This window comes from Pan paniscus, chromosome 1 (genome assembly GCF_029289425.2).
Source record: "Pan paniscus chromosome 1, NHGRI_mPanPan1-v2.0_pri, whole genome shotgun sequence".
Classification (NCBI taxonomy): domain Eukaryota; kingdom Metazoa; phylum Chordata; class Mammalia; order Primates; family Hominidae; genus Pan; species Pan paniscus.
In genome coordinates this window covers 202,147,790-202,174,480 of record NC_073249.2, presented here as the reverse complement: position 1 = coordinate 202,174,480, position 26,691 = coordinate 202,147,790, and the positions used below count along the sequence as shown (strand labels likewise).

General features: G+C 40.1%; 1 protein-coding gene and 1 non-coding gene across 2 annotated transcripts in view; one reads left to right on the top strand and one right to left on the bottom strand.

The window, feature by feature from the left end:
• The window catches only part of CLIC4 (chloride intracellular channel 4), a 95,559-nt gene that overhangs the window by 11,655 nt on the left and 57,213 nt on the right, over positions 1–26,691 (top strand). The gene's annotated exons all lie outside the window — the stretch shown is intronic.
• LOC112438350 (U6 spliceosomal RNA) lies at positions 20,806–20,912 on the bottom strand. The gene has a single exon (XR_003026795.1). It is a non-coding gene; the product is annotated as a U6 spliceosomal RNA (small nuclear RNA).

Sequence of the window (26,691 nt, the reverse complement as noted above, 5' to 3'; positions counted from 1 at the left end):
GGCTGGTCTGTACCTCTAGACCTCAGGTGATCCGCCTGCCTCGGCCTCCCAAAGTGCTGGGATTACAGACGTGAGCCACCACGCCTGGCCTAGTTTTTGTCTTTTTAGTAGAGACGGGGTTTCACCATGTTGGGTAGGCTGATCTTGAACTCTTGACCTTAGGTGGTCTGCCTGCCTTGACCTCGCAAAGTGTTGGGATTACAGGCATGAGCCACTGCACGTGGCCTTAAGAACTTTTAAGGATTTGTGAATTCTCTGCATGTTTTCTTCTGCTAACAACCAGTTACTTTATTTTGGAAGTAGAGAACAGGTGGTGGATTACAAGAGTGAATATTCATTAAAAACTAAAGATGGACCAGGCGTGGTGGCACATGCCTGTAACCCCAGCACTTTGGGAGGCTGGGGCAGGAGGATCATTTGAGCCCAGGAGTTCGAGACCAGCCTGAGCAACATAGTGAGACCCTGTCTCTACAAAAAAACTAAAGGTGAACCAAACTAGATTATTGTGCTACCTAGGAAAACAGAAAAAGTGGTAGCTGTGAAAACAGACTAATTAGGAAAAACAAGAAGGTGATTACACTTAAGAAATTAAATTTAAGCCTTGACCATAACACACACCCAAGACTGAAATGAAATTTTTTCTTTTTCTTCCCTTCTTTTTTCTTTTCTTTCTTTTTTTTTGAGACACAGTCTTCCTCTGTGGCCCAGGCTGGAGTGCGCTGGTGCAATCACGGCTCACTGCAACCCCAACCTCCTGGGCTCAAGTGATCCTCTCACCTCAGCCTTCCAAGTAGCTGGGACCACAGGCGCATGCCACCATGCTTGGCTGCTTTTTGTAGAGATGGGGTTTCTCAGTGTTGCCCAGGCTGGTCTCAAACTCCAGGGCTCAAGCAATTCTCCCACCTCAGCCTCTCAAAGTGCTGTGATTACAGGTGTGAGCCACCGTGCCCAGCCCTATTTAGCCTTTCTCTGTTTTAGTTTAAATATTGGTCCTAAGTTTGAAAAGGTAATGTCATTTCCTTCTGCTTTCTAGTATATTCATTGTGTGTATTATGCTCTTTTTAAAAAAGTGTCTTTTTTCCAGTTATAAAAGCTGTATGTATTTACTCTAGACAACTTAGAAAACAATAGAAAAGCATAAATAAAATAAAAATTACTTATAACCCCTTGACCAGAGATAGTTGTTGCTATTGTATGTCCTAGTCTTTTTTTTTTTTTTTCCTCGTTCTTTCTCCCTGGCTGGATGCAGTGGTTCAATCTCAGCTCACTGCAACCTCTGCCTCCTGGGTTTGAGCGATTCTCCTACCTCAGCCTCCCAAGTAGCTGGGATTATAGGCGCCTGCCACCACACCCAGATAATTTTTTTTTTTTGAGGCAGAGTCTCACTCTGTCGCCCAGGCTGGGGTGCACTGGTGCGATCTCGGCTCACTGCAACCTCCACCTCCTGGTTCAAGTGATTCTCTTGCCTCAGCCTCCCGACTGGCTGGGACTAGAGACACGTACCACCATGCCTGGCTTATTTTTGTATTTTTAGTAGAGACAGGGTTTCGCCGTTGTTCGCCAGGCTGATCTCGAACTCCTGACCTCTGGTGATCTGCCCGCCTTGGCCTTCCAAAAGTTCTGGGATTACAGGCATGAGCCATCATGCCCGGCCCTTAGTCTTTTTTTTTTATAAGTTTGCATGAATTATTATTTATTTATTTTTATTTTTATTTTTGCTTGCATGAATTATTGATAATTTATATATAATATTTTAATGCTGTTCATGACAGAAGACTTGAATGAGTGAAGAATGAGCGCTGATCTGATATGTAACGTGTGTTGAATTAAGTGAGTTGCTTTAAAGAAAATTTATTTAGGTTTTATAAAAGAAACTCAGATTTTGCCTATATCTTCTTTAGAACATTTGATCTTTGGTGGAAGAAAGCAGGTCATGAAAGTATGACATGAAATGTGCCATCACCTAGAATGGATATTGATTAAATGGTTTGAAGGTAGATCCTCCTCTTGTGCTCTTTAGGAGAAATCTATTCTAAAAATGAAAGTTATTTTTCAGTATTAATTTCTTCCTTCAATATCTATGTAATAGGTAAGATACGTCCATTTTATAGTTCAAGTATAATAAGAAACCAGTCTTTGCCTAGGAACAGTTGAGCACAGTATAGGGGATCATAATAGAAGCAAACATCAATTGAATACTTTCCATGCACTAAGTGCTGGAGAGGTAAAGGAGTAAGAATGAGCCCCTTGTGTTCAAGGAGCTCTATTATAACCAAGTAGACAGTCAGATGGTGAGTAAATGAGCCATGGTTGTTGGTGGTAGGTTCTTAGCACCATCTTTTTCCTATACAATACGTGACTTTTTTTTTTTTGTCTCATGCACTTTTTTATTCTAGCTGAAATAGAAGCTTAAGAAATGATTTAAGTGGGAAATTAAATGAGATAATTGATTTAGAGATGAGTTAAATGTTTGTGTTGTATTCTAACAGTTTAAGGGTTGCTAGTATTACTGACTCTATTACACTGCTTATTATCAGTTGTTTAAAGAAACTTTTGACCAGGCATGGTGACTCACGCCTGTACTCCCAGCATTTTGAGAGGCCAAGGTGGGTGGATCGCTTGAGTCCAGGAGTTCAAGACCAGCCTCTGCAACGTGGGGAAACCCCATCGTTTTGTGTTTTGCAAAAACACAAAAATCTGGGTGTGGTGGCACGTGCCTGTATTCCCAGTTGCTTGGGGGCTGAGGCAGGAGGATCACCTGAACCTTGGGAGGTTGAGGCCACAGTGAGTAGTAATCCATAATCGTGTCACTGCCCTCCAGCCTGGGCCACAGAGTGAGACCGTGTCTCAAAAAAAACCAAACCAAAACAAACTTTTATCTTTTCCCTCAATAATTAGTTGCATGTTATATCTGCTAATTTTGATCTATCTAAAATAAAATGGATACTTCTTGCCTCAAATTTTAAATAGGGGCCAGATGCGGTGGCTCATGCCTGTAATCCCAGCACTTTGGGAGGCTGAGGCAGGTGGATCAGTTGAGGTCAGGAGTTTGAGACAGCCTGGCCAACATGGGGAAACCCCGTCTCTACTAAGACTACAAAAAATTAGTCAGGCGTGGTGGCGGGTGCCTGTAATTTCAGCTACTTGGGAGGCTGAGGCAGGAGAATCGCTTGAACCTGGGAGGCGGAGGTTGCAGTGAGCCTAGATTGCACCACTGCACTTCAGTGACAGAGGGGGACTCCATCTCAAAAAAAAAAAAAAAAAAGAAAAAGAAAAGAAAAATAGATCCTGCTTTCCCTAGTTGTTTATTGAATTAGATACAAAGTCTTTGATCTGGCATTGATCTAACTTGTATTTCCACTCTTAACCCCCACCGCAGCTGCAGATATGCCTCATATTCTATCTAGATTGGTCTTAAACATGCTCTGCACTTCTCTGCCTTCATGGAAGACTTTTGCTGATATTTCCTTCACTTGATACACTTTTGGCTTTTCCACCCTCTCCCTACCCCCAATTTCTGCTTGCCAGAATAATATCTGTTCTTTTTTCATTCATTTATTTAACAACTATTGAGACACTGTTGTAGGTGCTTGGATACACCTAGTGAACAAAGTTCTCGTCATTATGGCAGTCATATTCAGTTGAGGGAGGCAAACGATAAATGCTGGTGATTAAATGCTGTGAAGAAAATGAAGTAGGTTAAGGAAATTTTTTGAAGTAGGTTAAGGAGTATTGACAATGATAGGGGGTGCTATTTTCAGTTTAACGGGGCATTCCATTATCCCTGTGGAGAATGACAGTTAGGAAGGCAAGGTCAGAAGCAGGGAGACTAATTAGAGGTGACTTTTCCAGTAATCCAGGCATGAGATAATGGTGGCTTGGAATAAGGTGGGAAGTTGCTGGATTCTGGATATATTCTAAGATAGAGACAACAGAATTTCCTGAGGGACTGGATGTGGAATGTGAGAGAAAGAGGAGTTAAAGATGATTCTGAGATTTTTGTTCTGAACAGCCAGAATGATGGAGTTGTCATTAACTGAGGTGGAAAAGGCCGTGGGAAGGGCTAGTTCTAATGGGGAGGAGATCAGGAGTTTAGTTTTTTGACATGTTAAATTCAAATTTATTAATACCTCATAGAACCTATCGTCTACTTGGAGAGGCATATGTTAAAGAAACATATAAATAAGGACAGTAGGTTATTATATCAAAGAAAAGAACAGGGCAACTTGAGAAAGAATGACAGGAAACCCAATTTAGATGGAGGCTCAGTGAGAGCTTTTCTGAGAAAATGACATGTAGGATGAGTAGTAATTAGAATGAGGGGAAAAGCGTTCTAGGTTGAAGGAATCAGCATGTGTAAAGGCTGGAAATAATCAGTTAAGGGTGTGACTGGAAAACAGAGAACAAAAGTGAGCAGTAGAGTGAGGGATTGACAGGGGCCACATCATGGAGGGCCTTGTATGTCATGTGAATTTTGTCCTTAGTAGAAATGGCAGTTCTCAGATGGGTTTAAGTGAGGGAGCTTCAGGATTAGAGTTGCATCTTAATATGAGTAGCCTGGCTCTGTGGAAAATGAATTTAAGGGAGGCAAGAGTGGCAATAAGGACAACTATTTGGAGGCCATTGCCATCAAGAAAGGTGATGGTGGCTTGGATTAGGGAGGTGATGGAGAGAAGAGAATGGATTTGAGGTAGATTTTGGAAGTGGTGTCAATAGGAGGATGTTAAGGAGGTATGTGAGAGAGAAAAGTGTGAGAAATGACTTGGGTTTGTAATTAGAGCCACTGGTCAAGAGTTGCCGTTCATGGAGAGGGAGGAGGAGCAGACAGAGTTCAAGTTTTGACTTGTTGAGTATAAGATGGCTGAGATTTCAAGTGGAGATGTTGGTAGAAAGTTGGACATACAGATCTGTTCAGAAAGAAGTCTAGGCAGGGTAGAGACATTTGGGACTTGATGACATACATATATGTATATATGACATACACACACATATAATATTTGGTATTTAAAGTGTATGAGGCTGGATGTGGTAGCTCACACCTATAATCCCAGCACTATGGAAGGCTGAGGTGGAAGATTTGCTTGAGGCCAGCAGTTTTTGACCAGTCTGGGCAACATAGCAAGACCCCATCCCTGCAAAAATAAAAATAAAAAATCAGCTGGGCATGATGTCACATGCCTATAGTCCTAGCTACTTCAGGAGGCTGAGGCAGGAAGGTTCACTTGAACCCAGGAGTTAGAGGCTACGGTGAGATATGATCATGCCACTGCACTGCCTGATGACGGAGTGAGACTCTCTCTAAAGAAAAAAACAAGTGTATGAGATCATTGTGTGGATGAGTAAAGAGTGAGGAAAATGCCTAGAAGCAAGTTCTGAGGAACTCTAAACACTTAGGGGTTGGGTAATGGAGGAGAAGCTAGACAAGGAGAACAAAGAGGAACTGTGGGAGAACAGTAGTGAGTGGTGAGAGGAAAACTACTAGAGTGAGGTAGGAAGAAGCTAGGAGAGGTTTGTAAGGAGGGGGAGTGACCAGTTGTATCAAGCTGAGTGTTTGTTGGATTTAACACCCTGGAAGTTACTGGCAACCTTAGTAGTAACAGCTTTGGTGGAGTAGTGGTGGTGGGAAGTCATAATACAGCGGGTAGAAGAATGAAATAGGAAGTAAGAGACTGGAGTCAGTGTGTAAAGCCAACTCTAACAAGAAACTTGGCTATGTAGAAGACACAGGTTGATAGCTGTAAAGGGGGATACATATGAAGGGAAGGCTTTAAAAAGTATGAGCTGTAAGAGCTGGGTTGAATGCTGATTTATTAGAGAAAGAAGTGGAAAATTAAACAGAGACATGGTTTAATGGATGTCCTTCAAGGAATCTCCCAAATGGCCACCTATTCCACTAGGTCCCCCTCAGTGGTATGTATTGCTTCTTCGTATGAATTTTCATACAACCTTCCCTCCTACTTCTTTACTTGAGGCCAAGTAAACTCTGTGAGGAAGAAATTTTGTTCTTCATCTTTGTATAGGCCAGACTGTCCAACACTATGTTTTTTTGAAGAACCAGCTAAGACAGGTTCTTCCTTTTCCTGACCCCCACACTCTGCAAGTGCAAAAACCATTTTGTTGGTCTCTACTAAAGAAAGAATTGGCTGGGCATGCTGGCTCACTCCTGTAATCCTAGCACTTTGGGAGGCTGTGGTGGGCAGATCATCTGAAGTCGGGAGTTCAAGACCAGCCTGACTAATATGGAGAAACCCCGTCTGTACTAAAAATACAAAAATTAGCCGGGCGTTGTGGCGCATGCTTGTAGTCCCAGCTACTTGGGAGGCTGAGGCAGGAGAATCACCTGAACCTGGGAGGTGGAGGTTGCAGTGAATCGAAATCATGCCACTGCACTCCACGACAGAGTGAGACTCCGTCTCCAAAAAAAAAAAAAGAATTAAGTTCAAATCTATAGTCTGGCATTCAAGTCTATGACCTTCATAGTCTAGCTCCAATTAATTGGACAAATTTATCTCCTACTTCTCCTGGGTCTTACAGTCCAGCTAAATTGAACTCTTCTTTGTTTCCATATGAGCTATCTTGTTTCCCTGAAGCAACCTTTCCCATCTCTTCCATTCCCGTTAGTTTAAACTCCATAATCCTGTAAATCTCCATTTAAATGTGTCTGCCTTTGTTAATCCTTCAAGATTCATATTTCATGCCTCTTATATGACTCTTCGGTTATCTATTTTGTTGATAGTTTTGCATGTATGTCTTATCTTTGCTATAATAAAGTAAGCCCCAGGAGAGTAGATTCCTTGTCTTACTCATCTTTGCATCCACCACGATATTTAGTAGATTGTCTGCCTCATAATAGGCATTCAGTAAGTCTTATTGAATGAGTAAATGCACTTAAGTATAGTTGATAGACCTTAACCTACTGCTAGTAAATTATAGTTGGCTAAAAATATTCTTTATAAGTGCTGTGCTTTGGAAAAGGATCATCTGCTTAGCAGCACTGTTTGGTCGGTAGTTGTTGCCCAGGCTGGAGTGCAATGGCACAATCTCTGGCTCACCGCAACCTCCGCCTCCCGGGTTCAAGCGATTCTCCTGCCTCAGCCTCTCGAGTAGCTGGGATTACAGGCATGTGCCACCACACCCGGCTAATTTTGTATTTTTAGTAGAGACGGGGTTTCTCCATGTTGGTCAGGGTGGTCTCGAACTCCCAACCTCAGGTGATCCACCTGCCTTGGCCTCCCGAAGTGCTGGGATTACAGGTGTGAGCCACCACGTCCGGCCGAGGCTCACACTTATAATCCCAGCACTGGGAGGCGAGGCAGGTGGATTGCGTGACCAGCCTGGACAACATGTGAAACCCTGTCTCCACAAAAAATGCAAAAATTAGCTGTGTATTGAGGCACACGCCTATGGTCCCAGCTACTTGGGAGGCTGAGGTGGGAGGATTGCTTGAGCCCAGGAGGCGAAGTTTGCAGTGAGCCAAGATAGTGCTACTGTACTCCACCCTGGGCGACAGAGCAAGACCCTATCTCAAGGGAAAAAAAAAAAAATTCATACTCTGGTATCTTCTGGCATTTCACAGAAGGGCATCTGGATTCCTGCCAAAATTGATTCTTTTGTCTTTTATTAAAAATAATCTTTCAAGCAAATTTGAGATTCACCACTAAAGCCCTAAATTCCTTTTTTACTTTGTGTTTTATTTATTTACTTTGTGTTTTAACTCTCTCTCACTGCGTTTGTTGTTGTTGTTGTTGTTGGTTTTTTGGTAAGTACAGAGACTACAAATTTAAAAAATCTTTCATTAAACATGTCTTTACTAAGTGCCTACTAGGAACTGCTCTAAGCTCTGGGAAGCAAGAAAATGTACCCTCAGGTGTCAGTAATGAATGAGCTATAAGGAAGGCGTACTATACACAATTATCTTAGATGGGATAATATTTTCCACTAGAGTTATTGTAACTCACTGCCTGGGAGGCCTTTTCACTTCTAGGAAGATCTGGTTTTCCTATATTTAGAATAGATACTGTTCCCATTGACTTTGTTTTCTGTTGGATTTCTTAAATGCATGAGATAGAAGTATATATGGAAAAGCATTTCATATTTAATTGAAATAATATATACATTTATGGAGTGCTTTCTATGTGCCAGGCACTGTATTGACTACATCTATGAAATATTAACTCATTTGATTGTTACTCAATAAAATGTTTGCTGAAGGAATATATAGAAGCTTTTATTTTTTTCCGTGCACAGGCTTAATTTCAGAGGAGGTTGGGAGGAAAAGAAGAACTAAAAGATCACACGATTGGGAAAAAGCAAATGCCTAACAAGAAGCCAGAGAAATAGGTCGAGAGGGTGATGCAAATGACTGGGCTCAGTTCATATTTTAGATTGAAATAAACAGATTTACTTGTTTTTCCTTGCAAAGTAAAAAAGTTTTAAGGGAGAGTCTGCAACTGTGTTTTGACCCTGAGCATGTGGCTTGATAGCCATTAAGATTAGGAGTGTTGAGAGCAGCTATTGTCCTGATGACTCAGCAGGAACCCCTGTGTTAGATTATACCGTTGCCTCCGTATTGCATGTAAAAAGTTCTTTATATCTTTTGAAATATTTGAGATCATAGATCCCAAAATCAGAGCCAGGGATGATTGTTTACTTGAAGTATCATTTGTATTTTTCTTTCCTTCTTTTTCTTCTTTCTTTCTTTCTTTTTTTTTTTTTTTTTGAGACGGAGTCTCACTCTGTGACCTAGGCTGGAGAGCAGTGACGCCATCTTGGCTTACTGCAACCTCCACCTTCTGGGTTCAAGCAATTCTCCTGCCTCAGCCTCCCAACTAGCTGGGATTACAGGCGCCCACCATCACGCCCAGCTAATTTTTAAAATTTGTTTAAATTTTAATTTTAGTTTTTTTTCTTTTGAGCTGGAGTCTCGCTCTGTTGCCAGGATGGAGTGCAGTGGCATGATCTCAGCTCACTGCAGCAGCCTCCGCCTCCCGAGTTCAAGCTATTCTCCTGACTCAGCTTCCTGAGTAGTTGGGACTATAGGTGCGCCACCACGCCCAGCTAATTTTTGTATTTTTAGTGGAGACAGGGTTACACCATGTTGGCCAGGATGGTCTCAATCTCTTGACCTCCTGTTCCACCCACCTTGGCCTCCCAAAGTGCTGGGATTACAGGTGTGAGCCACCACGCCCGGCCTATATTTTGAATAGAGACAGGGTTTCACCATGTTGGCGAGGCTGATTTTGAAATCCTGACCTCAAATGATCCACCTATCTTGGCCTCCCAAAGTGCTAGGAATATAGGCATGAGCCACTGCACCTTTTTTCTTTTTTTTAGATATCAGGTCTTGCTATGTTGCCCAGACGGTTTTTTTTTTTTTTTTTTTTTTGAGACGGGGTCTCACTCTGTCACCCAGGCTGGAGTGCAGTGGCACAATCTCAGCTCACTGCAACCTCCGTCTCCTGGGCTCAAGTGATTCTTGTGCCTCAGCTTCCCTAGTAGCTGGGACTACAGACATGTGCCACTGCAACTGGCTAATTTTTTTGTATTTTTAGTAGAGACAGAGTTTCGCTATGTTGGCCAGGCTAGTCTTGAACTCCTGGCGTGAAGTGATCCTCCCACCTTGCCCTCCTGAAGTGCTGGGATTATAGGTGTGAGCCACCACACCTAGCCAGTATTTCCGTCTAGGTGCTGAAATAGTTTCTTTTGGAATTGAAGACCATTCGAATTAATATTTCAAGTAGGCAATTGAGTCATCATTATGGAAGACTGGATCTTTAGTATTATGCTGTTAGAGTATGCAGTGTCCAATCTTTTGGCTTCCCTGGGCCACGCTGGAAGAAGAATTATCTTGGGCCACACAAAAAATACACTAACAATAGCTGATGAGCTAAAAAAAAAAAAAAAAAAAAAAAGCAAAAAAGCAAAAAAACCTTATAATGTTTTAAGAAAGTTTATGGATTTGTGTTGGGCTTCATTCAAAGCGGTCCTGGGCCACATGTGGCCCACGGACCTCAGGTTGGACAAGCTTGATGTAGTGGCTAAGAGTGTGGACTCCTGAGCCATGTGGCCTGTGTTTGAATCCTAGTTCTACCCTTCACTAGTTGCCTTGGTGTCCCCACTGGGGTAATCTTGGGCTTTTGTAAAGATTATAAGAGTTAATATAAGAAAAGCCCTTAGAGTCTAACTCATAGTAAGCCTTGTTTGCTTACTATTTTGCCTTTAGGAATGCAGAATTAAGACCATGTTGGCTTGGCTTATGGTTAGTTTATATATTCAATATACCATATGTGGTTTCAACCTTCAGGATTAGAAGCATCTGCCAGACTGCCACTACCACCAGGTGGGAACTTTTCATTCTTTATCAAAAGAGCAGGGTTAGTACAAAAAAAGTTCAAGGTTAAGCTTGAGTTTGCTCTTGAATTAACTTCAGTGAACCCTGATCCTGTTGACACTTACTAGGTAACTAAAGGACAGTCAGATTGGACTCTGCCATCTTAGTCCATCGGCCTCAGCAGCTCTTGCTGGACTTGTAGCTAAAGATTGAGAGTCCATTAGTAGTGAGAATGTTTTTCTTTTTTTCCTCTCTCTCTTTTTTTTTAATGTGAAAGCGCAAAATTAAAGAGGAATAATCTATGACATAGGATCTTATTGGTTCTGTACAAATACTCAATTAAAATTTTTTAATTAAAATTATGTATATATATATATATATATATATATATTTTTTTTTTTTTGGCATGGAGTTCCGCTCTGTCGCCCAGGCTGGAGTGCAGTGGCATGATCTCGGCTAACTACAACCTCTGCCTCCCAGGTTCAAGCAGTTCTGCCTCAGCCTCCCGAGTAGCTGGGATTACAGGCGCTTGCCACCACGCTTGGCTAATTTTTGTATTTTTAGTAGAGACGGGATTTCTCCATGTTGGTCAGGCTGATCTCGGACTCCTGACATGAGGTGATCCGCCCTCCTTGGCCTCCCAAAGTGTTGGGATTACAGGTATGAGCCACCACGCCCAGCCAAAATTTTCATTTTTTTAAGATATGGGGATCTTGCCATGTTGCCCAGGCTGGTCCCAAATTCCTGAACTCAAGTAATCCCCTTGCGGTGGCATCCCAAAGTGCTGGGTAAAAGTACTTTTGAATTATGGATTTTGGCTTCCTGTGCTACCAAATTTCACTATTTCTTGATTTTTGTGGTATTCACCTTTACAACTGAACAGGTCATATATTAACTAGCCTTTATCTAATGCTTTCTTTAAAGGAAATGTAGACGTGCTTATATTTTTAACACGTCTACATTTCTCTTAAAGAGAAGAAGAGATTAAGCTCTTTTTATTTAATTTGTCTGGAAGAAGTTGAGATAGTGTAGATCTACAGGTTTTATATTTAGTAATTTTTAAGGAGTAAAAATGAAGTCTTCTAATTTTTCTAGACTCTAAGATTATTGTTTTTAGACTTTTTCATCTTATACCACAATGAGATAATAAAGCTTAAAACATTAACATGTCGGCCGGGTGCGGTGGCTCACGCCTGTAATCCCTGTGCTTTGGGAGGCTGAGGCAGTCAGTCAGGAGTTCGAGACCAGCCTGGCCAAGATGGTGAAACCCCATCTCTACTCATAATACAAAAATTAGGAGGCATGGTGGCATGTGCCTGTAGTCCCAGCTACTCGGGAGGCTAAGGCAGAAGAATCACTTGAACCCAGGAGGTGGAGGTTGCAGTGAGCCAAGATTGTGCCACTGCACTCCAGCCTGGGTGACAGAGTGAGGCTCTGCCTCACCAAAAAAAAAAAAAAAAAAAAAAAAGAAAACTTTAGCATGTCTGTAACTGGTAGATATAATCTCTATCATTTATTTAATGATAATTAAAAATAGCGGGGCATGGTGGCACATGCCTGTGGTCTCAGCTACTAGTGGGGCTGAAGCAGGAGATTGAGGCTGTAGTGAGCCACTGTGATTGCACCACTCCACTCCAGCCTGGGTGGCAGAGTGAGACCCTGTCTCAAAACAAAAGAAAACAAACAAAAAAACATAATGTAAGAATCATGAAGTGACTTTAAAATCTTCATTTTATAATAATGTTATAAGTTTTCTGAAGCTACTTAATTTATCACTATACAGAATAAACAGATATATAAAAAATGATCAGTAAGTTTTTGTTTCCCTACTAAAGCCAGAATAATGGTCATGAGGTAATAGATAGCATTGGGTGCTTACTATGGGCCAGGCACAGTGTGCCAGCCATTTGCATGTGTTAGCTAATTTAATCCTCATATAAACTTTGAAATAGGTGCTATCAATACTGTTTAACACATGAGAATTAGAGAGATCATTGTTTGGGTATGGTTGCAGGGCCAGTAAGTAGCAGTACTGTGATTTGTACTAACGTCTTTGGGATTTCAGAACCTGAATCAATAACTTTGTTTATGTTATTTTTCTCTATTTATTTGAAACTTGAATGCTTTCCTAACAGAATTTCTTATGTTCTGTTTTCAGTCACCCTGAAAAAAAAATTCTGAGAATATTTAAGGATATTTCTAAAACATACTAACAACTAGTGAGCCTAGATGGTTCATTAGATGACTTTGGTTGCTTTCAGTTCTCTTGGTAAAATTTGAAAGGCAACTAAAATTTCCATTACCTCACCTCGTTGCATTTTGGGGGCCTGGTTAATTAGTATTTTATAAAGCACTTTAGAGGGTTTATTTATAAACTTGTTAAGGAACCTGACTTGAATGTCTTTTTTTTTTTTTTTAAGACAGAGTTTCACTGTTGCCCAGGATGGAGTGCAGTGGTGTCATCACAGGTCACTGCCACCTTGACCTCCTGGGCTCAAGTGATCCTCCTCCTTTAGCCCCCTGAGTAGCTGGGACTTGCAGTGCCACCATGCCCAGCTAATTTTTTTTAAATTAATTTTTTGTGGAGATGAGGTCTCACTGTGTTGCCTAAGATGGTCTTGAACTCCTGGACTCAAGTTATCCTCCCACTTTGGCCTCCCATTACAGGCATGAGCCATTGTGCTTGGCCTCACATATTTTGATTTTAGGATTGTTTTCCAATTGAGAAATGTCTAAATGGTTCAAGTTTAACAAAAATCATATACTAATTTGTTAATTATTTTTCTGTGAGTTCTTTTCTTTCTGCCCTCTCCCTTTCTCCCTTCCTCCCCCTTCAGAGGTTGGTAGAAAAAAAAAAAAGGCAAGGAAGTTTCTTTTTGTGGAGAGAGGAAATGACTGTTGGTTCAAGACTTTATCCATATTAGGTATAAACTAAATATAGACGTGTAATCCAGGAGTGAAGTCACATCTATAAAGTTTCTTAAGCAAAGCTAATGAGATCAGCCAGTGCTTTTGGATCTGTTTTTTCCCCCCTTGCTTTTGGCTCACTTACCAAACTGATTAGTCTTATAGTCTGCCTGCCTTTGCTTCTTTAAAAAAAGAATAAAAAAATTATAAGGAATCTTTCTGTAAAACAAGCACACAAATTTTTAAAAAGTTGCTTTGTATATGAAGCATAGTTACTTATGCCTCCCTTTGAGGGGAGGTTATAAATAAATTAGCTTCTTTAATTTCTTGACCTTGTCATTTTCCTCACACCAATTCTTCTTCTTTTTTTTTGTTTTTTGAGTTGGTTTTATCCTTGAGTCTTTGTCACATATTTTTACTGTGAGGCTGGACTCATCTTTGTAAGTTGTAAGAAACATGTGTTTTACTTAGTATTTTCTTGGTTTATTCCATTTTTAACCATTAAAGCAGATCTCAGTATGGCTAAATGGTAATAGGATTTCTTCTGATTGGCTGGTTAGAGAGATTGTAGTAGAACGGAATGATGGAATAAATCTGCTTCTGGTCACAGCACATGTCCTTCTCAAATAAGGACTTTGAAAAGTCCCCCAAAGCATTCTTACAATAATTATTTCCAACTCTTGTGCTCCTTCTTAGAGCCCTTTGCAAGCATTCCTGAACACTCAAGCCCTTACGAACGTGCTATGCTTCTGAAGAGAAGAACTATATACACACATCTGTGGCGCATCTTACTATAAATACTTTGGAATACAACTAATTGTGTAAAAAGTTTAGCTTAACATATTTCGGGGTTTTAGGGATCAGTTCATGAAACTAAATGTTCTCCAAGCCTAAGTTGAAATCTGTTCTGAATCCTTCTCTGACCATGTTGTTCCCTTAGCAGAACTACTCTTTCCTACTGTTTGGGGCAGTTTGTGCATTTTTATATTCTGCCACTCATCTGAATCACCTTTAATTACATTTTTGTTCCAGGCTAGAATGTAAATTCCAGGAGATCAAGGATAAGGAATTATTTTCTTTTTTCTTCTTTTTATATTTTAAATTTAAAAAATTATTATGTTCTTCTAAAGACTAAGGGACTATTTTCTTCATCTTTTATATCTACCCCCTACCACAAACCTTTATATATAGGAGATAATTCATTAATTCAGTAAGCATTTATTAGTGTTTTTTGGCAAATTGGTGTGCATAGTATAGGAATATAAGCATGTAAGAGAGAATATATTAAATATTTTCTGTTATTGTGTTCTATATTACCTCATAGTAAAATACCAGAGATAAAAGTAGTATTCAGTTATTGAACTTGAGACATGTAATTGGGGTTTTGTAACTAGCTGCTCACTATATAGCTATTGGTCTAAACCTAACAGATTGGTTTAGAGAACTAGAATATTATGTAACTGGAAGGCCAGGTTCAAGTCCTATGGGTATCCTAATTGATCTGCTATCTCATGTTTGTGTATCCTAATTGATCTGCTACCTCATCTGTCAAGTGGGTGTATTTCTTGGAGGTGATGTTCAGTCCAGTTTGTATTATTTTATATGCCAGGGTAGCCTTAGGCTTGGCTTAAGCTTAGGCTTAGGCAGAAAGTTGAGCCCTGAGATTCCAACGTCAGATCCAGAGAATTAAATTCTCATAATTAGAAGCAATCTATTAGATAACAAAAATAGAGCCAATACAAATTCTTCATGATAATGGAGGCAGTTTGCCAAAGAAAGAAAAAATATTTCAGGAGTGAATTCTTTGACCCGAAAGAATATATTTTATTTCCCAGGTGAACTCCTGAAAGAAAGTTTAAGGAAAGATTTTGTTTGTTGTATCTAAAATAAAGCAGACACAGAACCATTCTTCTTCTTCTTTTTTTTTTTAAAGCCAGTCAAATTTATAGAATTTTCCTTCATCATATTTGAGTAACCTGTGCATTGAAATCCGAAGTAAAATATTTCAGTAAGAAACATCCTGCTATGTTATACTCTTCAGATATTTGAAGTTTTAGGCCAGCAAAGAAGATAGACAAGAATTCTGAATATTAACTTTCACAGCTGAAATACAGTGTTGAATATATAATTTTTGCAGAAACTAATTTTGTAATGTATATATATAGAGAGACGGAGTCTTGCTCTCTCGCCCAGGCTAGAGTGCAGTGGCACGATCTCAGCTCACTGCAGTCTCCACCTCCCAGATTCAAGCGATTCTCCTGCCTCAGCCTCCTGAGTAGCTGGAATTACAGGTGCCCGCCACCGTGTCCCGCTAATTTTTGTATTATTAGTAGAGACGGGGTTTCACCATCTTGGCCAGGCTGGTCTTGAACCCCTGACCTCATGATCCACCCACCTTGGCCTCCCAAAGTGCTGGGATTACAGGTGTGAGCCACAGCGCCTGGCTGATTTTGTAATATATTTTAATGAACATTTAAAAATACATAATCCAAAATTAAAACAAATGAGGAAGATTCATTAATTCATGTTTGTTGAGAGCTAATATTTTATACTATTAATAAAATATTGTATAGCATTTTCATGATTGCAGTTTTTCATTGTTTATTGTCATCTTCATTAATCCATTGTTCTTAGTCATTTAGAGGTCTGAAATTTGGCTTTAAGCAATATTGTGGTATATATCCTTACAACCAATTTTCTGTGCATGTCAAGCAATTGTGTTTTAAAAGTCCCCCACATATCTCATTTACCCTCTGAATTCTTTATTTTCCTTTTGTTTACTTAAACTGTAATCTCTCTTTTTTCACACTTCACCTGGAATGTAATCTCTTAAAAAGAAAAACCTTTCTGCAGAATTTAGGTTTTTTACAAAGGGAAAATTGGATTTTTGACTCTACTACTGAACTCTTGGTGGAGTGTCTAGTTAAAATTGGTCTGAGAACTTGATGAACAGAAATAGCTGCCTTAAGCATAGATGGGGAAGAATAATATTAATTTCTTGAACATTTCATTGTTTTCTTGTACTCTTGGGATTCTTTGTGAATCTAGTTTATACTACAGTATAATGTGTATACCCTTAAGGAAAGTGGGTTGCTGCATTTTGACTTGCAGAAGCATTTCACCTATCTCCCAACATAGTTGTCTTTAGTTGATAAACAAGGGAAGACCCTGGCAGTTAGTGAATTTATCTTTGGTTAGCAGATATTTTTTTAAAATGAGGGCTAGACAATGAAAAAGTTTGAGATGCACCTTTTTTTTTTTTTTTTTTTTTTTTGACAGGGCCTCACTTTGTCATCCAGGCTAGAGTGCAGTGGTAAGATCATAGCTCACTACATCCTTGACCTCCTGGGCTCAAGTGATCCTCCTGCTTAAGCCTTCTGAGTAGCTAGGACTAAAGGTGTGTACTACCATATCTGGCTAATTTTCTTATTTTTCATAGAGATGGGGGTCTCACTGTGTTGTCCAGGCTGGTCTCAAAACTCCCAGCTTCAAGTGATCCTCCCACCTTGGCTTCCCAGAGTGTTGGGATTACAGGTGTGAGCCATTGCACCCAGCCAGAGATGCACTTTTTTTTGATGTAACCAAAGTGAGAATAATTATAAAGGAGCATGTTTCTTTTTTATTTTAATTTTAATTTTTTTTGTTGTATAAATGGAGTCTCCCTCTGTGGCCCTGGCTGGAGTGCAGTGGTGCGATCTTGGCTCACTGCAACCTCTGCCTCTTGGAGTCAAACAGTTCTCCTGCCTCAGCCTCCCGAGTAGCTGGGACTACAGGTGCACACTGCGACACCTGGCTAATTTCTTTTGTATTTTTAGTAGAGACGGGGTTTCACCGTGTTGCCCAGGCTGGTCTTAAACTCCTGAGCTCAGGCAGTCCGCCTGCTTTGGCCTCCCAAAGTGTTGGGATTACAGGCGTGAGCCACCACGCCCAGCTAAGTAACTTCTTTTTTAAATAAAATAATCATGGATTAATATAATAAAAACAAATTAGTGTTCTGTGTTTCTGAAATTAAGTCATTTAGTGCCAGACTTTCACATTCTAAATAGTTGTATCTGAAAATGTCTTGACTTCTCTTCCATTCTTTAAAGATGATTTTGTTGGAAATAGAATTTTGAGTTGATTTTTATTGTTGTTATTGTTATTCTTTCAGCATTTTAAAAAATGTTCTTGACTGGGCATGGTGGCTCATGCCTGTAATCTCAGCACTTTGGGAGGCTGAAGTGGAAGATCTCTTGAGCCCAGGAGTTCGAGACCATCTTGGGCAACCTAGTGAGACCCTGTCTCTACAAAAAATTGAAAAAATAGCTGGACATGGTGGCAGGTGCCTGGTCCCAGCTACTTGGGAGGCTGAGGTGGGAGGATGGCTTGATCCCTGGAGATCGAGGCTGCAGTGAGAGCTGCGCTTCAGCTTAGGCGACAGAGCGAGACCTTGTCTAAAAAAAAAAAAAGACCGAGGGCAGTGGCTCATGCCTATAATCACAGCACTTTGAGAGGCCAAGGTGGGTGGATCACCTGAGGTCAGGAATTCAAGACCAGCCTGGCCAACATGGTGAAACCCTGACTTTACTGAAAATACAAAAATTAGCTGGATGTGGTGGCGCATGCCTGTAATCCCAGCTACTGGGGCAGCTGAGGTGGGAGAATCGCTTGAACCCGGGACGCACAGGTCGCAGTGAGCCGAGATCACACCACTGTATTCCAGCCTGGGTGACAGAGTGAGACTCCATCTCAAAAAAAAAAAAAAAAAAAAAAAAAAAGAAAGTGATTCCATGTTTTCTGGCCTCCATTACTCCAAATGATAATTCAACAGTCATTCAAATTATTATTTCCTTGTATGCAGTGTGTTGTTTTTTTTCTAGCTACCGTGAAGATTTTCTTTTTCTTCCTTTCTTTCTTTCTTTTTTTTTTTTTTTTTGCTTTTCATTATTTCAATTATGATATACTTAGGTATGGCATTATTTGTATTGAATCTGCTTGATGTTCATGAAACTTGAATCTGTAAATTTGTCTTTATTTGGGAAAATTTTGGCCGTTATTTCTTGAAATATTTTTTTCCTCATTGTCTCCTTCTGGAACTCTAAAATATAAATGTTTTAGTATTTTCCCTTAGGTCTTTGAGGCTCTTTTTTTTCTGTTCTTCAAATTGAATAATTTCTTGGTTCTGTCTTTATGTTCACAGACCTTTCTTTCTTCTCTCTCTCTTTTCTTTCTTTCTCTCTTTCTTTCTTTTCTCTTTCTTTCTCTTTCCCTCTCTTTTCTTTTTTTTCTTTTCCTTCTTTATTCTACTGTTAAGCCAATCTAGTAATATGAAAAAATAATTTAGATATTGTAGTTTTTAGTTCTAGAATTTACATTTTTGTGTGTGATTTCTTTCCCTACTGAGATTTCCTGTCTTCCTTTATTTTGAGCATATTTTTCTTTTGTTATTTGAACATAGTTACCATAACTGCTTTAAAATCCTTGACTGCAAACTGTAGAATCTGGGTCATCTTAGGGTAGTCTCCTTGATTACTTTTTTTTTTTTTTTTCTTGAGAATGGGTCAGGTTTTTCCATTTCTTCTTATAGGGAGTAATTTTGGATTATATTCTGGATATTACAAATGATAAATGATAATTTATATATATAAATTTTGTTATGCCTGTCTTAAAAGCATTGATTTTCTTTTCTAAAGCAGGCAATTGATTAACTTACTTGAATTCAAGCTGCAAAACTGTCCCCCCATAGTAGGTGGCAGTGTACATTTCAGTTCAGTTCTCTTAGCTGGCCTACTTGGAGCCTGCTCTGTGCATGTGTGTTTCACGGATCAGCGAGAGATTTAGACAGATTTATGCAGATTTTAGGGCTCCCCTGTGCTGGTTCTCTCTCTCTCTCTTTTTAATAGTGTCTTACTTTATTTTCTTTGCAGTGGTGATGGTTGCTCTAGACTGTTTTTTGGCGTTTAAAGTCAGCAGAACTGTGAATTTTCCATTGGAGTTTTAGCTGCCCTGCATGGTGCAAGGCTAAAAGATAAAACTTGGGGAAACTTGTCCAGTGCAGTTCCCTTCCTCCAAGTGCCAACTCCCCTCCAATATTTGCCTGCTTTTGTCATTCTCCAGTGCCTTCAGGTGTTTTTGTCTGGAAGTTATAGCTGTTATGATAGGCAGAGTTGATCCTATAGGAGGAACTGCCTGGTCTTACTAGAAGACTCAAATTTATTTTTTTAAAAACAGAAACCTTTAAATTTTAGAATAGTTTTAGATTTGTAGAAAAATTGCAAAAATAATACAGAGTTCTGAAATTTATTTTAAATGAAAGTACTTCTAAAATATATTAATGCTTCCTTGACTTTTGAAAATGCTGAGTTTGGCCAGGTGTCATGGCTCATACCTGTAATCCCAGCACTTTGGGAGGCTGAGGCAGGTGGATCACCAGAGGTCAGGAAACCCTGTCTCTACCAAAAATACAAAAATTAGCTGGGCATGGTGGTAGGGGCCTGTAGTCCCAGCTACTCGGGAGGCTGAGGCAGGAGAATCCCTTGAACCCAGGAGGCGGAGGTTGCAGTGAGCGAAGATCATGCCATTGCACTCCAGCCTGGGCGACAAGAGCAAAACTCCGTCTCAAAAAAAACCCCGAAAATGCTGGGTTTAACTGCCAATTAATGTCAACATTCTGAATATAAATTCAGTAATGCAGCAATGGCCTCGGGAGCCGTTGAGGCATGTAAGACTATTTTTGTCTTTCTGCTAAATGGCCTCAGCTATTGTGCTTTTCGAACCTAAATCTCCTGTGTGTGTGTGCATGTGTGGATGGGTGCATGCGTGCATGTGTGTGTGTATTTTGTATTTCTTCCTTTGCCAACTTAGCTCTATTGATGCAGCCCATTTCCGTTAATTTTCTATTGTAATTTGTTGTGGCTCAGTACACCAGATAAACTGTTAAAATTTGTTTGAAATAAGAATAAATCGTTTCAGGCCGGGCACGGTGGCTCACGCCTATAATGCTAGCACTTTGGGAGGCCAGGGCGGGCGGATCAAGAGGTCAGGAGTTCAAGACCAGCCTGACCAACATGGTGAAACCCTGTCTCTACTAAAAATACAAGAATTAGTCAGGCGTGGTGGCATGTGCCTGTAATCCCAGCTACTCGGGAGGCTGAGGCAGGAGAATCGCTTGAACCTGGGAGGTGGAGGTTGCAGTGAGCCGAGATCACGCCGCTGCACTCTAGCCTGGGTGATAGAGAAAAAAAAAAAAAAAAAAAGAACAAATAGTTTCTGAGAGCTTGAATGTTGAGTTAATGAGTCAGGTACATCATCTTTAGTATCTGGTCTTGGTGACATTGGTGCCCAGAGGCCTTTTCTCTAGATGCCTGCTGTCAATACAATCGTCGCTACCTATACATGGCTATTCAGTGTTTGAAATATGTCTAGTTTGAGTTGAGATGTACTATAATTATGAAATATACACCAGATTTTAAAGATGTAGTACAAAGAAAAGAATGTAATAACTTTTTATGTTGATCATGTGTTGAATGATGTTAGATATATTGGGTTAAATAAAAAAATTTAATCACACTTGTTTCTTTTACTTTTAAGAAAATGTGGAACGCTTCACAAATTTGTGCGTCATTCTTGAACAGGGGCCATGCTAATCTGTTTTGAATTGTCCCAATTTTAGTATTCATGCTGTCAAAGTAAGTACTCTTTTTAAGTCTTCAATATGGCTGCTAGAAAATTTAATATAACATTTGTGGCCTACATTATATTGGTCGTAGCTCTGGTAATTTATCTTACTTGATAGTAGTGTCTATGAGTGAGATGGTGGTGGTTCTGTAAGAATCTTGAGATCAAGCAGGTGAGATTCTAGCATCTCCTTCTTTGCTCTGGTGTAAGAAACTATTATAGTGGTTGGTAGATAGTATGGACCTTGGAGTTTAAACCTCAGTTTTGACACTCCTCAGTTGTATGACCTATGACAAATTACTGAGCTTCTCTGAACCTCAGTTTCCTCATCTGAAACTCATATGAAACGAGGACAACAACCCCTAATTTCATATGGTTATTGTGAAATACATAAAACTAGTTTTATATAGTGCATGTCAACTGCAAAATACACTACTCAATAAATAGTAGCTTTTAACTTGTTTCTGGACCATTTTGGTAACATTTTGATTTATTGTAGTTGATACTTATAGGGAATATAACCAAGGTAGATCCAGACTAGGAAAAAAGGACTGTAGCTTTCGTCATTTTTTTTCTTTCTTAAATTTGTTGTCATTCAGTTTTTTTCCACCACTAAAGAATATGTCTTTGATGAAGAATTTGTAAGAAAAAAGGATGGACCCTCTGTAAAAAGAAGAGATATTGCCTCCGGACAGTCAATATTTTAAATTATATGATTTATTAGTTATTCTGAAGAGATAATAGACTTTGTTCCTCCTTTTAGGCTTTTGATGAGTAAATGTGAACAAGCAGAACTCGTTTTCATCATGGGTCTATTGTGCCTAGATGGAAAGTCTGGTCATTGTACATCTGACAGTTTGTTTTAAAAAGTGGTTCTGGCTGAGATATTTCAGATTTGATTTTCCTACAGATTAAAGCCTTTCTTTCCATCTTCAGCATATACTTCAAGCAAGTAACAAAAGTACTCAAAAGAAACTCACGACATTAATTCCATTTGTTATTTCATCTAGTAGTTTTTGAATGACTACTTTGCATTTAGCATTTATTCAAAAGAAGTTCTATTATATTTAAGCAGTTTAACATTTTGGCACTGATTAGAGACAGTAATGAGATTATCATGTATAAACATTAAAAAAATAATTTTCTTAAATCTACAAAGAATAGAAAAGAAAAACATGCTTGTTATAAAAAGACAAACAGGACACAAGTATATAAAATTAATACCCCCAGGCTGGGCATGGTAGCTTACGCCTGTACTCCCAGCACGTTGGGAGGCCAAAGTGGGCAGATCGCTTGAGCCCAGGGGTTCGAGACCAGCCTGGGCAACATAGTGAAACTCTGATTCTACAAAAAATACAAAAATCAGCCAGGCATGGTGGTACATGCCTATAGTCCCAGCTACTTGGGAAGCTGAGGTGGGAGGATCGCTTGAACCCAAGAGGTCAAGGCTGCAGTGAGCCGTGATTGCGCCACTGTACTCCAGCCTGGGTGGCTGAGCGACTGTTTGTCTCAAAAAATAAAATAAAAATAATCTCCTGTCCCTACCTCTCCCCAGATCTGTCCCGAGGTAAACAATGTTAATTTTGGTTTATAGCCCTCCATACTCGAGAAGTATTTCCAAGATGTAAATGCCAGGGTTACAGATCTGTGGTATCTCTTAAAGGGATTTATTTCCCTTTCCAACCTCCAGCAAAGTATAGGCCTACCCTTACTCCCATCTTGAGGTTTCCTTGACCCAGTTGCTCAAAGCAGATATGTAGGAATTACTTGATTTCTTTCTCCCGCTTTCCACATCCAAACCATCCACATGTCTTTAGGATTATGCTACCCCAATTCAATTTAATCTACACTTTTCTTTCCATGTCCATTGCTTTTACCTGATCCAAAGCACATTTCACCACAACTACCACAAGAGGCCACCCAGCTTCAATTCTTCATCATTTGATGCCTCTGATCTGTTTTCCATATGGCAGAGTGTTATTTATTGTCTTAAATGGAAATCAGATTTTGCCCTTATGTTGCACCCATCAAAACCCTTCAGTGGTATCCTGTTACCCTGTTCTGGCATTCCTTACCCCCTTTCCCCTCCCACCAGTGGAAGCTCCATGAAGTCAGGAATATGTTCTCTGGCACATACTGTTTTATTGAGCACTTAACCACATGCTGGACAATATTTTAAGAGCTTTTCATCTATTAACTCATTTATATTCATGATAACCCTGTGAAGTAGGTATTCTTCCCAACCATTATATGTACAAAGCAACTAAGGCCCAGAGAGGTTTAAGTAACTTACCCAATATCACACTCATGCTTAAGTAGAAGAATCAATATCTCAAACCAGGCACTCTGCCTTCAGTCCTTGCTGTTAAATGTTGTATTAAATGCTTTTTTTCAACATAGTAGGTACTTGGTAAACATTTGTTAAGTTAATGAATAAATTGTTCCCTCTTTGCATAAAATTCAAACACTTAATTTGGTCTAGAAAATCTTTCACGATCTGGCCCCTGCCAACACCACTTTCTCATGTACTCATGGCAATCTTGTCACACTGGCTCTTTGCATGGCTGTTTCCTTCTCATTCTTTATGTCTAAGAGGTCTTCCATGGTCATCTAAAGTAGGTGCTTCTTGTCCTCTCTCTGAGTACTTTGTTTTACTTTAGGCAAATCATGATTAATTGTTAAATACATGGTATAGGCTTGCTATTCCCTGGGAATTTGTAAGAGATGCAGAATCTTGGTTGTCACCCCAGATTTACTGAATCGGAATCTGCATTTTTACAAGATCGCCTAATAAGTTGTGATGACATCAGAGTTTGAGAAGCTGGGATAGAAACTGAAAGGACAACTGGGCACGGTGGCTCATGCCTGTAATCCCAGTGCTTTGGGAGGCAGAGGCGGGTGGATCACCTGAGGTCAAGAGTTTGAGAACAACCTGACCAACATGGAGAAGCCCTGTCTGTACTAAAAATACAAAACTAGCCGGGCACGGTGGCGCATGCCTGTAATCCCAGCTACTCGGGAGGCTAAGGCAGGAGAATCGCTTGAACCTGGGAAGTGGAGGTTGTGGTGAGCTGAGATCGCACTATTGCACTCCAGCCTCGGCAACAAGAGTGAAACTCCATCTCAAAAAAAAAAAAAAAAAAAAAAAGAAATTGAAAGGACAGGTAACTGAATTTTTTTTTTTTTTTTTTGAGACAGAGTCTCACTCTGTCACCCAGGCTGGAGTGCAGTGGCACAATCTCAGCTCACTGCAACCTCTGTCTCCCTGGTTCAAGCGATTATCCTGCCTCAGCCTCCCGAGTTGCTGGGACTACAGGCACACGCCACCATGCCCGGCAAATTTTTGTTTTTTTTTTTTTTTTAGTAGAGATGGGGTTTCACCATATTGCCCAGGCTGATCTTGAACTCCTGACCTCGTGATCCATCCTCCTTGGCCTCCCACAATGCTGGGATTACAGGTGTGAGCCACCGCGTCCGGCAAGGTAACTGAATTCTTATAGTGAGACTTGAGCTTGACCTGAAGCACGGGTGTGGCAGTGATCATTTCAGGGAGGTTAATGTGATTGTAGTCACATAAGGGTCCAGATTTATGTGGCCTTATTGTACAGGATGAACGGGAGTGGGGGTGGAGCAGTGCTGTGGGTCCTCAAGGACATCAGTGGGGAAGTCATTCTAGGAAAAGAAGATGGAGAACTTTGTGAGACCTATTTTTTTTTTTTTTTTTTTTAAAGATGGAGTCTCGCACTGTTGCACAGGCTGGAGTGCAGTGGCGCGATCTCAGCTCACCACTTTAAGGGAATCTCCTGCCTCAACTTCCCAAGTAGCTGGGATTACAGGTGCCTGCCACCACGCCCAACTAATTTTTTATATTTTTAGTAGAGATGGGGTTTCGCTATGTTGACCAGGCTGGTCTCAAACTCCTGACCTCGTGTTCCGCCCGCCTTGGCCTCCCAAAGTGCTGGGATTACAGGCGTGAGCCACTGCGCCGGGCCTTGTAGGACCTAATTTTTAAAGACTATTGTACGCTTTATGGTTTTTATTTTTAATGAAACTATTATGTTAGGTAATTGATCATAATTTGGTCATTTACTGAAAGAAACAGCAACAGATAACCTTTGAAAACTACTGGAAGGTGAATCATCTCTCCCATTCAACATTTGAATGACTTCAATTCACAGTGACTTAGACTAAAGCAAGAGAACATCAAATGTACTGTTATAAGCTGAACTACTAACTCAGAGGAGGAACCACTGGCAAGCCCATAAAACTGAAACTCACAAAACCATGATTTATCGGGAGATGTTTATGTCACTTTTGAGAAAATATTAAACAGGTGCTTTTTTATTTGTAGTAAGGTCATGGAGTATATTTTGAGTTTCATTGTATTCTAAATAGAAATTTTGTACTTTTAGGGTATTCTGAAATTCTTAGGTGATTCAGATTAGACTTTGGATGCTATAGGTAATGCAAAGGCAGAAACCATTTCTTCTCTTATTCATCACCAGATCTCTGGTGTTTAGTATAGGTCCTCACATGGCTGGTGAATGAATAAAAAAAAAAAGTTTTAATTTTAAAAGATTGATATCTATCTGCTCTTGAAGATAATATATAAATGATGGACAATAAAAGTGAGCTGTAATGTATTTAGAAACTATTAGGACTGAAGTGGAAACTAGATTAATAATTTAAAAAACACTTTATTTGGAAATAATTTCATACTTACAGACAAGTTACAAGCATAAGAGGTAGGACACAGTGGCTCTGTAATCCCACCGCTTTCGGAGGCTGAGGCAGGAGGATTGCTTGAGGCCAGGAGTTCAAGACTAACCTGGACAACAGAGCAAAACTGTCTCTACAAAAAAGTAAAAAAATTAGCCAGGCGTAGTGATGTTTGCCTGTATTCCTAGCTACTGCAGAGGCTGTGGTGGGAGGATCACTACAGCCTGGAGAGTTCAAGGCTGCAGTGAGCTATGATGGCACCACTACATTCCAGCCTGGGCAGCAGAGCAAGACCCTGTCTCAAAAAAAACCCAACAAAACAAAAAAACAAAACAACAGTTCAAAGAATACTGTTTACCTAGGTTTACCTATTGTTAACATTTTACTCTATTTGCTTTATTATTTGCTCTTTCTCTCATAAGTTGCATACATTGTGGCATTTTATCCCCAAATACTTCAGTGTGGATTCCCTAAGAGTAGGGATATATCTTGTGTATGTAATGTTGTTACGTTACAGTTATAATTTCAATAAATTAATCTCTCTCCCCACCTGCCTTTTCCAGAAAACTAAGACCCAAAGAGGTTAAGTGACTTGCCCTGTGGTTAGATAGGTTCCAAATGGAAAATCCAGCCTGCTCTGCTAGTCAGGTATTAGCCCTGGTCCCTAACATCACAACAGAATCTTTTTTTTTCCCCCTGACACGCCAAATTATTTAGTAGTATAATACAGTAATAAAAATTTGTGGCCGGTCGTGGTGGCTCACACCTGTAATCCTAGCACTTGGGGAGGCTGAGGCAGATGGATCGCCTGAGGTCAGGATTTCGAGACCAGCCTGGGCAACATAGCAAAACCGCGTCTCTACTAAAAATACAAGAAATTAGCCGGGTGTGGTGGTGCATGCCTGTAGTCCCAGCTACTTGGGAGGCTGAGGCAGGAGACTCACTTGAACCCAGTGGGTGGAGATTGCAGTGAGTTGAGATTGTGCCACTGCACTCTAGCCTGGGCGACAGAGCAAGAGTCTGTCTCAAAAAAATAAAAAAGAAAAATTTGTAATTGTCTTCTGAACCAGATATAACCA